The sequence below is a fragment of the Aotus nancymaae genome, unplaced genomic scaffold, assembly GCF_030222135.1.
Source record: "Aotus nancymaae isolate 86718 unplaced genomic scaffold, 86718_ANA_hifiasm-v0.15.2.pri h1tg000025l, whole genome shotgun sequence".
Taxonomy (NCBI): Eukaryota; Metazoa; Chordata; class Mammalia; order Primates; family Aotidae; genus Aotus; species Aotus nancymaae.
Genome location: NW_026988438.1, coordinates 5,859,614 through 5,873,878, shown reverse-complemented (window position 1 = coordinate 5,873,878; position 14,265 = coordinate 5,859,614). Strand labels below are relative to the sequence as shown.

At 36.7% G+C, this 14,265-nt stretch overlaps 1 pseudogene; it reads left to right on the top strand.

The window, feature by feature from the left end:
- Nucleotides 1–11,267: 11,267 nt before the first annotated feature.
- LOC105716262 (52 kDa repressor of the inhibitor of the protein kinase-like) lies at nt 11,268–13,984 on the top strand (annotated as a pseudogene).
- The last annotated feature ends 281 nt before the right edge of the window (nt 13,985–14,265 follow it).

Genomic DNA, 14,265 nt, shown 5'->3' with positions numbered 1-14,265 from the left:
TCTCTTCCATTTCATTATAATAGTCATTACTGTTGTCAAAATATTTATCACCTTACACCTAAATAAATGACATAATTTAAAACCAAACTCCTTATAGGTATTCTCTGTCTTGGGATCCCCTCTGCCCAAGTTCTTTTTCAAACTACTAATCTGCTGTCCTTCTGAGTGTCTATCATCATTGCTTAATATGACAAATCCCAACAACTCATTGTGCCCAGCTTTTAAGTTCTTCTGTGTCATACATTTATTCTCCCTTAATAGTCTTGGTCTTCACCATAGTAGCCTTCCACATTCATCCAGAATAGCAACAAGATCAAAGCACACACAATGACAAACTGTGGTTGCCCCAATCATGATATAAATTTAACAGCCTCATAAAATAGTAGATTGTGACTTTTATCCGGAGCAGAAACCAGGCGCAGTTTAAGAGAAGGGTGGAAAAGACTGTTTTCTATTGTCTCGAGCAACTTAGCTTTGTCGCAAACTCTCAATACTACCCCACAAAGAAGCCCTGACACCAACCAAATCTATCCTATGAAGAACTAAGTTTAAGGATCATTCATAGCAACTCCAGTTCTTATTAAAGTACTCTTCTAGGAACATAGAGTATTCATTCTCTCCAAAAGGCAGCCTAGAAAAAAGTATTCTCTATCTCTTTGTATTTCAATGGTGTTTTTCCTCCTGAGTGCTGTTTCAACTCCACCTAGGCATAGGTCCCCAGGGTGACTGCCTGTTTGTCCTACTGCTTAAACTGCCCTTACACACAGTTCTTTTTAACTCATATTTCTGCTCTCCCAAACATGGAAGGTTTTCCTCTTTCCCATCTGCCTACAGAAATAAAATTTACTCAGAAGTATCGACTTGAATTTCACTCTTGCTTAAAGCCTTTTCTAACTAAATCAGAATATATACTTTTCCCTTTGGCGAATTATTGTTCTGTTACTGTCTTACATATGCTAGTTTTGTCTCCTGGCAGAAATTTCAAGTTACCAGTGATCAGGCATCTCATGTTTTCTTTATTTCTTTTGTATCTATCTAATCACATAGCACATACAAAGTGACCAGTAAGTATCTCTTTATCAATTGAATACTGAAAGCCCCAAAAACTGGTTTAACAGATCAGTGTAAAAATGTATTTACAACCAAGAGTAAGTTTAATTGCTAACTGATTATTTTTTGTTATTTTCAATCATCTCTTGCAATATGACAAAAAGTCCTCACCAAAGAGTGTATAAACCAAAAATAGACCGTTCACCATTTACACCATATATTTGACAGTATCACAGGGTTTTGGGATTTTATTTGTTGGAATTTTCTGACCCAACGGTTGTACCTGCAAACACCAAAAACCAATCACTGTGTTTCAATTATGATAAAATGATACACCATGGAGAAAAGCAGGAGTCCAAGAAATATTCAGAAGAAACAAGACAGAGTTTCTGTAGACTGAAATTAGGGCTGTTGAGGCAGAACAAATTTGATACAAGTTTACCAACCCAAATTCCCATCAATGATAGACTAGATAAAGAAAATGTGGCATATATACACCATGGAATACTATGCAGACCTAAAAAAGGTGAGTTCATGTCCTTTGCGGGGACATGGATGAAGCTAGAAACCATCACTCTCAGCAAACTAACACAGGAACAGAAAACCAAACACCGCATGTTCTCACCCATAAGTGGGAGTTGAACAATGAGAACACATGGACACAGGGAGGGAACTATCACACACCAGGGCCTGTCGGGGGTTGGGGGGCTAGGGGAGGGATGGCATTAGGAGAAATACCTAGTGTAGATGACAGTTTGATGGGTGCTGCAAACCATCATGGCACGTGTATACTTTTGTAACGAACCTGCACGTTCTGCACATGTATCTCAGAACTTAAAGTATAATAATAATAAGTGTATCCAAAGATCAAAATGGGAAGACACACCAACAAAGTTAGGAATGTTCCAAAGTCTGTTACAAGTTAAAATGTTTTTATCAGAAAGTTTAAATATTATTGGGAGAAGGAAGGGGGACTCCTTGTACCAAAGTTGTACTTTTTTATTGCAGGGCACAATACAGAGGCTGTAACTTGTAAGAGACTTTGGAATATGTATTAATGACTGAAAAAAAAGTGAAGCACTTTACAAACACTTATTTGAAGATTTGGTGGACTTCGCAGAACATAATGGATTTCAGCTGAATCCCAAAATCATAATGACAGATTTTCAATTACGTGCAATCAAGGCTTTTAAAAATTAATTTCAAGGTATTACCAATAAAATTTGTTTTTTCCTTTCAACACAATTCATTTGGTGAAAAATTTAGATGAGTAGATTGGCAATGTGATACAGCAACAACAAAAACTTTAGTTGGAAAATACATCATTTGCCTAAATGGGCATTCCTTCCAGCTGATGACACGCAGGTACCTTTTAATGAATTAAATCTTCATTTACCTGAAGAAGCCAGTGAAGTTATTGACTAGTTTGAAAATAATTATATGCATGGTAGCATCAGCAGACACACAGCAGTGTTGCTGTTTGATCACTATTATCATTTCCACCAATTCTGTAGTCAGTATACTAGTGCATTTGGAATTGATTTCCGTATACCCCAAACAGCACAGAAGCATGGCACGGAAGGTGGGAAAACTTAATAGAGAATGCTTATGTCAGTGTATATAGAATCACAGAAGAATTTCAAAACGAATAGTGCCACATAGAAAATGAATCTGAATGCATCCTCCAAGTAAAGCAGTGTCCTAAAAGAAAAAAAAGCAGCTCTTCGGTGTGATACAAGACTTCAATATACAGTTCACAACTGTAAAAGTCAGCCAGCTCTTATGGACTAACTGCAATTGCCTGTAATCTGTCCCTATAATTCACATTTTCATATGTAGAATTTTCTTTTTAGATTTGTTTTTGTTTCTTTTATAAGCTTTTTTCCCATTCTCTTAAATTGTCAGCATTTTTTTAACAATTCCCTATGCTATGAATTTTATATTTCAATACGGGAGATAAAAATTGTACAGACTTTTAAAGAGTTCTAATTGATTTTATGCATCTTTTGCAAATTTGACTCCATAAAAGTGCATTATTATGACACTGACTTTGTAATCATTTGTATGTACATTAAACTGTCCTCAATCAATGAAGAATGTCCTTTTTGTACATCTGCATTTCCAAAGATAAACTGTATCGAGATCAAGAGGCTCATTAGTTGATTACATATGCAGTGTTGACCGATTGCCATTTCTGATCAATCTCAAAAGAGTTAGGTTGTTAGTTATGGTATTTCAGATGACCACAGTTATAAAGCTGGGTTGTTCACAATTATCAACCATAGCAATATGCATTTATATATTTCCCTTTTTGACCTATTTCTTTATGAATACAAATACCCATGTGACTGTTGTTATACCTGAGTACCTATGCACAGAAATACATATGTTATTATTATTGCCTATTTTATTGTGCAAAGTGGCCTATGAAGTGTTCTGTCATGCTTTTCAATATTTCTCTAATAAATCTTCTTTATTTACATTTAAAAATGTAAATAAACATTCTTAAAAGAATTTTTAACATTATTTTTCCAAGAACAATCTTTCTGGGATTTTGATCTTTTGGAATTTCAATATCCTGGATTATGGTGTTTGAGATGTGTCTTTCCAGATCATGATGGGCTTTATATTTTCAATATTGCTAGGAGCGCTAGAAGATAGGAATTAGCTATCAGTGATGTTTTATGAACATGGTGACCTGGAGAATTCATATCAGCACATAGACATGCATGTTAGGTAACAGTTCTAAAAATCCTTCCAGATGTATTCCTGTGTTTGAGAGCACATGTTTCTTCTTCACCATTTCCTTTTCTTTTAGCCCTTAAAAGCTGACTTTGAAATTCTGAATGGACATATAGATTGCCCACAATGTTAACTCTCTTTCTATCATAGCTATCTGAAGTAAAAATAATCTTTGTATTTTCAGATATTGATAGACATGTTTTGGAATATAGAATCAGGGATTCAGCATGATTGTTAAGTAATATCTTTGGGGGCAATATGTTGTGCTTTGAATGCTTAAAGGAAAAAGGAGAGCATTAATCAGTAAACATTATTTGTAAAAACAATACCAATCTAAAACTAATTCTACTTCTTATTCAGAAAACTATTTTCAATTTTTCATCAATTTCCTAAACTTTTCTAATTTTACTATACCCGAATTATTTTTACAATTCTGTCTCAGGAGTGTGACTTGAAACTTCAGGTTTAATGGTTCAAAAGTTTTGAATGTTACATGGAATCATTTAGAAAAAAATGAAATCTAAATATTTTATAACACACGCTAAAAGCAATGCAAATGAAATTTTACCAAAGTGGAAAAAATTCCACATCAAATTACAAAACATAGATAAGACAAGCCCATAGTTTTATTCACTCCTAGTGAACAGAAAAGTGTATATATTTACCAACACGAGTCGACACATCATTACAGAAAAGGTTTTCCTAATAAAGTCCAAAATGTAAAAATGCAAGCTGCAAGATCTGTATCAAACATGTTTTGTTCCTTTTCCACAATAGAACTCCCCTTTCCTTCTTTATTTAATCTGTTAATGAAAACTTATTTAAAACTCTCCGTAGGTCATTTTTAGATGTAAATATTAGAATTAAATATTTACCATATTTTCCTGCCAAAATTGAAATCAGTTGTCTTGATTATTTCTCATTTTGTATGAGACAAATATCTGTCCAAGCCATCAACCAATTACTGGGGATCCTTTTACTCTTTTAGTTTACTTAATGAGCGCTACATCGCATTTTAGGTAAGAATTGTTTAGCACATAGAGCATTTATGTTGGTACTTATTATATTTTGAGTATAAATAAACTCATAAAATTATAAAAGATATTTAAAATTGCATTTTAAATATATTTTAAAATGTAAGTTTTAATATATTTAAATTATTGAAAATTATATTTTAAATATACTTTATAAAAATATTATTATTCTTTAAAACTTCTACTTTTTCTTTCTAATGATACATATTTAATTTTGCAAAAGTATTGCCAAACAATGCCAGGGAGGTAGAAATTTATGCCAGTCCTAACTACCTTTTAATAATTAGAATCCAAGAATTCTTAAAATCTTTTTTTCTGAAATTAATCAGCAGCTCTACCACTGCCTGGCAATTGATTATAATGTGAACAAGGGCAGACGCAAAGATGAATTACCATGCAGTGGTATTCATAACGTAAGGATAACTGCAATTAGGAACCTCTGAAAAACGCATCAGTCAGAGATGGTCTCTTCTCTTTTCATTGACCAACCATGAAATTTTCCTTCCAAAACCATGCAATATTTGCCTCTAAAAGTGACTTAAGTGAGGTGAAGCATTGGTTGAGTTTAATGCATGTGCTTCAGAATCCAAAACTTGCTTCATTTTATTGCTGAATTCTGTGGTTCTATGGAAACTTTGGTTCTTTTCTCAATGGCATAATAAAACTCATAACCAACCTTGGAGACGTATTTAAGAGTAGATATTTCTCATATAATTTTTACAAACATTTTCTCATAAAAGTTCTTCTTACTACATTCCAGATTGTGAATTCTGATAAGTAGTCCCTCAATCAATGCCCAAAAATTCACTCTAGTGAGCAATTACTCTGTTTAAGGGAAATTTACTAGGGAAACTATAAATGGTGGCACAGGAACTCTAATTTACTAAGAAGAAAAAAATACATAACACCCCCTCACAGTTCCTTATTTATTACTTTCAGTCTTTTCTGAAAGGAATTTGCTCGTATTAACTGAGGTCTAACTTTAGCCTTCTCCCCTTTACATACAGAAAAAACACATATAAAATTAAATATAATTGTATTTGAGAAATGTAATTTAAGTAGGACTCCAATTTTTTAATGCTAAATGTAAAATCTGAGAAAATATTGTAATCATAAATACAGAGAGAATAATCTTGGATCAAAATTATTTAGTATTTTAATGAAATGCTTAACAAAAGATATGCTCACATGTACATTTTTAAATTTGAAAGAGTAGCACTAACAAAATAGAAAATTTATGATTCAAAAAATTACAGAAATGAAGTAGGCAAGCTAATCTTTCTGTAGAAATAAACATATTTCTGTTCACCTAGTCTCTCCATTTTCTAAACTGTGGAAATATAAAATTTCCATATACTTCCATACATGGAGAATATGTCACAGTTTGATCAATGAACTGGTCCGGATCATGAATTGACAACAAGAATGGACAGAGGTCCTGAGTTTAGCTAAGATCAAGGGATTGGACATATATATTGATATAGCTAGGAAAGAACTAGTCAGCCAAAATAAGATAAAATCATGATTCAGTAAGTCCATGTTAAACTCACGGTAGATAGGATTCAGAGGTCAAAATGATCAAAGAATAAACACATGACCTCTCATTGTACTTTCTTCCTACAGTGGGCATCCCTGTGCCTACAAGTACTCATCATGGCCAGAAATTGGTGAGAAACCTGCAGTTCAACCCGGTCCCTCACTGAGGCAGGATAATGATACTTAGATTCAATAAACATTATATACTGAACACCATGTTCATGACACTCTGTAAGGTAGTATGTATACAAGGAGGGCGAAACATACATGATTCCTTCCCTCATGAGCTTATAATTTAGAGGTGAACACAATAATCAAAGACACAAATATACATATAAAGGCCTGTATAGTGTAATAAGGAAAAATGTAGAGTGTACCTTACCTTGAGTTCTCTAGAAAGAGCCTGAGATCAGGAGTCTTGTATGAGTAAGTAATTGAGGAAGTGTTCTCAGGAAATCAGGAGAAGCAGGGAAGAAAGCAAAGCAAGAATGTGGTCTCAGCTGGAAACTGACTTGAACTTGACTCCATGGGGAGCTCTGGAGGACATGGATTATACCACTGAATTGTCCCACATGGAGGCCAGGAGATTTGCTTTTCATAATCCTAGTCATTAAGTCATTGGGTGAGGCCCACAGGATAGAGTGGGAGTGACAGGAAGAAGCAATTGTTGTAGACTGCTATCCAAGTTAAGATCTGAAGGTTTTATAGCATTTACCTTGGAAAAGGAGCAAGAACATTCAAGGTAGCAAAGAGGTCTCTGGTCACCAAAGATCATGAGAAGATGATGCCAGCCAGCGTAGTACAGAGAGTCCAAGGAGTGGTAGATTGTGCAGAATCACAGAGGCCAGGTCAAAAATTTTGGTTTTAATCTTAAGAGGATTGGGCAGCTTTAAAGGGTTAACAGTAGAGGAGAGACTTAAACATATACGCATTTCAAAAAGATTATTAGAGAAGAAGAATCAGAGTGAGTTAAGAGTAGATCTTGGAATATCCTGTGCTGATAATGGTAGGAAAAGAGAAAGAAATAACGGTAGTTTTAACTAGAATAGTGATTGCACACATTAGTATAAATGGGTGCAAGAGATAATCACCATGTTAAACTGATGGAATGTGGTAGTGAATGAAAATCATGGAAGATGTAAGGAGGTATAACCATACCATATCAGTCTATTATCTTGTGTTTGTTTTTTTAGCTATGCTGTGCTACCCAGGAACTGGCACAGATAAAGAAGTCAGTTGATTATTTGCCTGAATACAATGAAAAGGCAAGAGAGTTTATGTCACTGGAGGAGAGTTACTAGTATGGACCATAGAGTTCAAACTGGACCAAAAAGAAATGAAGAAAAGATGAGGTTACTAGTAAGAAGAGATGGAGACACCAACAGGCAGGCTGGAGCTACTGACTGAGGGCCACAGAGATTTGTTCTAACTGCTATATACAGCTAGTCCAATCAGTCCAACTGTGAAATTCTCCAAATTAAATAAATTTACTTGTAGTAAGTTTGAGGAAGCATGCATAGAGGGATTTTTGCAAAAGATAAAAAATTCTGGCTATACACTACCAAATCAACCATGATTCAACAATGTAACACAATTGTACTCAAAACAAATTCATCACTAACAAGACAGACTAGGCAGCAGTGTGTACTTGTCAGGTACTAGTTAGGCAAATATATGGATCGTGGTACTTACTAGGACTAGATAGCGAATTCTTCATCTCAACACTAAAACAGATGCAAAGAAATTCAAAAAACCAGTAAAGACCCACAAGAAGTCAAAAGTCATCTTAGGATGTACTGAGACATGAATCCTGAGGTCACAGTTATTTTTCTGTTTGACTTGCTTGAAAATTGCTTCAGTTCTTCATTTTTCAATCTTTATGCACAACATTTGTGAGTTTTGTGTATATTTCGGAGTCGTTGAATTCTACTAATGTCAAGGAAATGGAAACGTGAGTGGAATCAGGAAGTAAAATCTGCAATGTGTTCTCCTGGAATGGGTTGGAACTGCCTGACGGGCTGCCCCAATTGGCAATGTGGATCTTGGATCCATGAAAAACACAGCTGTGTAGACCAGAGTGTTGATCAAAGGTTGGAAAACCTATTTTTATTTTAATGTTGTGAAAAAACCCTTTGGTCCAAGTGCCCACATAGATTTTTGACATAAAGACTGCACAGAGAGAAGTCAAAGGCCTTCAGTTCAGAAGTCCCTCAGAAGGATCACGTATTAGTGAAAAGATGGAAATGAAAGTGCTTAGATTTTTTCTTTAAATCACATAAAATTTCAACATGAATTTTGGAAGTCTAAAAATACCTTCAACACAGGCAGAATGGATTTTAACATGCTCCACACTAAACTTTCAGTTCTGAAAATAAATAGCATGCTGTTTATAGCAACACTGGGTTGTTGTTCTATATTTCTTAAAGGTGATTATAAACGTGTCAAGATTACATTTGGGGTTCCAGAAGTAGAGCTGTTCCCATTATCGGAAATGTTTTTTGCTGAGCTTGGACTGCATCTGCATTAATTCTAGTTATGAACAGGCAAAGTAGAAAACTATGGTAAGGCTATGATCAATCACATTGAAATAATATTTTTTTAAAGTGGCAGTGCTCCATTAACTCATTCCATCCCCTTTTTTCCCTAACATGACATCACATTTTCTCTACCTCTCGCTGCCCCAAGTAGTCCAATGTTTGCCTCAAAATATCTCTTTCTGAAGCCAAGAAAATCTACAAAACTGTCTCTGACGACTGGAGACCTATTTATGTTCTCAACAGTGTCTACCCTCTCATAACCTCCTGCAATTGAATAAATCACCATTGCTTGATACTCTTCAATTATGAATTGAAATTGTAAAGTTTTGTCTTCAAGTATGATACCAGATGTGCCAGGGTCAATACTGAAAGGAGGCACCTTCAGCGACTGAATAAAACAGAACTTTCCATTCCCTAGAGATTCCACAGACTTCAGAGGGGGCCAGCCCGCAGTCTATAGAGTTAACCTAAGTAGCTTTCTGTGTCCTTTATTTTTATAGGTTCCTCAGTTTTATACAATTTCTTGGCGGCCTTTTGGATTCCTATCGAATGCCAGTTCTTAAAAATATCTGTTAAGAACTAAGGCAGTGCAGGATGATCAATGAATTATTTAAAATAGTTTCTAAAAGTATCTTTTGTTTCTGTAATCAATGTAATATATTTAGGGAAGTCATTATAGCATGTTGAGGACCTGTGTGACCCTAATGAGATGGTCCTTTAATGCTTTAATTCATGACAGACGCATGTTTTACTAATGTTAGTATATACCATGCCTTTAAACTGATGAGTGTATTATGAAAGTGATTCACTTTTAATTTGAATAAAGTACTACCAGGGCAATGTATAGTTAAAGGAGTTTTATCTATAGTTAATTATTTAGCTAGGGGATTTAAAGCTGTGTAGTAATGGGCTTCTCATGTTAACAGAAGGTTAGTTCAAGCTTTTAAATGCTATCACAGGTTGGCAACCAGACTCTGGCCTTTATTCTTTCAATTTGTTATAGACCTGCTATCAGCTTCAATACCTAGGTTTGCCAGCCGCTTTTGTGTATTCTGGGTAGCCTCATGCAATGCAGCTCTTACATACAATTACACAACCATTCCCAACCACTTAAATCTAACATCAACCAGAACAACAAACGCAAAAAGGTTCAAACCTGTCCCATCCTATGAGTGTACTAATGTGTAAAATGATTTGTATAAAGGTTTTATGTCAAATGTATTCGATGAATGTGAGGAATATAACCTTCTACCTTTCCTAAAATCAGAATTGTCTGGCTCTCTCTCGCTATGTAAATACAAATACTCTGCTAAAAACTGGGGTAGCTGTTGGTTTCTGTTGCTCTCTGTTACTCACGTTTCCCAGGCCTGGGAACAGATGGTGCACCGCCTGACTCAGAAGAGTCTAATGTAAGATTCATTGTGCTTCACAGGAAATCAAAGATCAAGCAACAATACAGGAGGTGACGCAGCACCTCCGCAACCAGCAACACAGTATGATACAATCAAGCGGCAAAGGGAGAGGGGAGGGGAGAAAGAATTTAAAAAAAGAAAAAGAAAAAGAAAGAACAAAATAGGTCCACCTGCTTGAAAAACAACACCTTTAGCCCTTGAAGGCTATTATTTGAAAATACAATCAACTTTTATCCTAAACCTTTGTCTAAGACAGTAATAATTAACTTTCTCTCCAAAGGACTTGATTTTTGTCAGCACTAAAAGATTTTTTTGATGTCCTTCAAGAAAAATTCGAATCACTTGTAATGCACACAAGTGGAGGATGATAGTGGTAACTGTATGAAATTTGTAATTTTAACAAAGTTGTGGAGAAGGGGCCAAGGACAGAAAATCTTAGATTATATGGGGTAAGGTATCTTCACAGCTATTTTAAAAAGAGTAGCAAGTGCAATGTGTAAGCATTTCGAACACCCTTCTTCACTTAACCTAGAACAAGAGATGCAAACTATGGCCTATGAACCAAATGTGGCCAACTCCATGTTTTTATAAATAAAGTTTTATTGGAACACAGTCATGTTCTTCAACTTGTGCATTGTATATGGCTGTTTTTGCACTACATTAGCAGAGATGAGTCATCACAAGAGATCATATGGCCAACAAAGTCTGAAATAGTTATCATCCGATTTGTACAGAGAAAGCTTATGGAACCCTGGGCTAGAACATATCCCCCTCTAACAACTGACATACGAACTTTCACTCAATCTGAGAAGTCAGTGAGAGCCCCTATAATGACACTATCTAACATATTTGACTCACATTTCTTATTTTTGGAAAGAAAATAGTTTCTGGCTTCCCCACCCAGCATCACTCACCAACACCAAGTTCACCATAGTATTAGCAGAAAATATATTAAAATGGTTTCTTGGGAAAGGAAGGCTGAGGAAAGACAGGGCACCCCTGGGCATCAGGGTGCATTGTGGGAAGGAAGCGGCAGCGTCTCAGGCGGGTGGGAGGTGCCGCGAGCAGGCGGCGCTGTTAAATCTTCCGCCGCTCACAGCACTGTGGAGCCGCGTCTCCAGCCCAGCCTGGGACCGGACCGCGGCGCCCCACCCGGCCCTCTAGGCTTTCCGCCCTCCAACCCGCCCCCACTCGGGCCAGCACTCCCTGGCTGCCCTCCTCAGCCCCAAAAGGCGGGCGGACTGCCCCGAGGAGGCGGGAGGGCTGGGCCAGCCGGCGGGCGACTATGCGCCGCCCCAAACTGCAAGCGGAAGAGCTCGCGGTCCGACCTGGCCTTCTTCCGGTTCCCGCGGGACCCAGAGATGCCAGAAGTGGGTGGAGAATTGTAGGAGAGCAGGCTTAGAAGATAAAACGCCTGATCAGCTAAATAAACATTATCGATTATGTGCCAGACAACATTTTGAGATCTCTGTGGTCTGTAGAACTATACATTTTTTTTTTTTTTTTTTTTGCAGAGCCATCAGAAAACTGAATAATGATTGGCTTGTTAATGATTGGGTTATTTTATTTTTCAAAATTAATTGAAGCAGATATTTGTTAAGTCATTGGGAGAGGCCATCTAGGACAGTTTTTCGAGATAATGCAATACCAACAATGTTTGATCTTACCAGTCATTTTAACAATCCACATAGTAGACACAGAAAATGTATAAAAGAACTGAGTGAAGATGAAATCAGGACACTGAAACAGAAAAAAAAGATGAAACTTCTGAACAGGAACAAAAACATAAAGAAACCAACAATAGCAATGCTCATAACCCGATTGAAGAAGAGGGTGAAGGGCAAGATGAGGACATTTTACCTCTAACCCTTGAAGAGAAGGAAAACAAAGAATACCTAAAATCTCTATTTGAAATCTTGATTCTTATGGGAAGCAAAACATATCTCTGGATGGACATGAGGCTGATGAAATCCCAGAAGGTCTGTTTACTCCAGATAACTTTCAAGCACTGCTGGAGTGCCGGATAAAATCTGGTGAAGAGGTCCTAAGAAAGCGCTCTGAGACAACAGCAGTTAACACGTTGTTTTGTTCAAAAACACAGCAGAGGCAGATGCTAGAGATCTGTGAGAGCTGTATTCGAGAAGAAACTCAGGGAAGTGAGAGACCCACCCTTCTTTTCCATGTCACTGACGATGTAGTGGACATACCAATGGAAGAGCACCTACTGTTGGTGAGGTTTGTTGATGAATCCCATAACCTAAGAGAGGAAATTGTGGGCTTCCTGCCTTGTGAAGCTGATGCGGAAAGTTTGGCTTTGAAATTTCACACTACGATAACAGAGAAGTGGGGATTAAATATGGAGTATTATCGTGGCCAGGCTTACGTTGTGTCTAGTGGCTTTCCTTCCAAAATGAAAGTTGTTGCTTTCTAGACTTTTAGAGAAACATCCTCGAGCTATCTACACACGATGCTCTTCCTGTGCCTTAAGTATGTGGTTGGCAAAATTAGTACCTGTTATGGGAGAATCTGTTGCATTAGGAACAACTGAGGAAGTTTGTTCTTTTTTCCATCGATCACCACAACTGCTTTTAGAATTTGACAATGTAATTTCTGCTCTTTTTCAGAACAGTAAAGAAAGGGGTAAAGAACTGAAGGAAATCTACTATTCTCAGTGGACAAGCAGGCATGATGCTTTTGAAATTTTAGTAGAACTCCTGCAAGCACTTGTTTTATGTTTAGATGGTATAAATAGTGACACATATATTAGATGGAATAACTGTACAGCTGGCCGAGCATTTGTACTCTGCAGTGGGGTAACAGATTTTGATTTCATTGTTACTGTTGTTGTTCTTAAAAATGTCCTATCTTTTACAAGAGCCTTTGGAGAAAATGTCCAGGGGCAAACCTCTCATGTCTTCTTTGCAGCCAGTAGCTTGACAGCAGTACTGCATTCACTCAACGAAGTGATGGAAAATACTGAAGTTTATCAGAATTTTGGTTTGAGGAAGCCACCAATATAGCAACCAAACTTGATGTTCAAATGAAACTCCCTAGGAAATTCCCCAGAGCCTGCCAGGGGAACTTGGCAGGAATCTCAGCTAACCTCTGAGAGTATAAAGAAACCCCAAGTATACCAACAGTGGAGCACAATATTCAGGAACTTAAAGATACATTTTCAGAACAGCACCTCAAAGCTCTTAAATGTTTATCTCTGGTACCCTCAGTCATGGGACAACTCAAATTCAATACGTCAGAGGAACACCATGCTGAAATGTACAGAAGTGACTTACCCAATCCTGACACGCTATCAGCTGAACTTCATTGTTGGAGCATCAAATGGAAACACAGGGGGAAAGATACAGAGTTTCTAACCACCATCTATGAAGCCCTCCACCTGCCTGACAGCAAGTTTTTTCCTAATGTATACATTGCTGAAGGTCCTGTGTATTCTTCCAGTGATGAAGGTTGAGAATGAGCAGTATGAAAATTGACAAAAGCATCTTAAAGTATATTTGAGGAACACTTTGACAGACCAAAGGTCGAGTAACTTGGCTTTAACATAAATTTTGATATAAAACATGACCTGGATTTAATGGTGGACACATATATTAAACTCTATACAAGTAAGTCAGATCTTCCCACAGATAATTCAGAAACCATGGAATATAGCTAAGAGACTTTTAAAAATAGGTTTTCTTATATTTGATATTGGAAGAAAAGCTGTAAGGTGTATGTAGGCCACTTAATCACTAAATATCTTTGACTATAGGACTGCATTGAATCCATTAGCCAATGATAATCTACCTGTTTAAACGTCCCCTCTTTGAACTGTCCTATTTTGAAGACCTATCTATTCTTCCAGAAGAGAATATTGAAAGTGCCATGGTTCCTTCTGCGTGATCTCTGCTGGTGGCACTCTGGAATTGTTTTAGTTAAGTCATTTTAGACATAGCA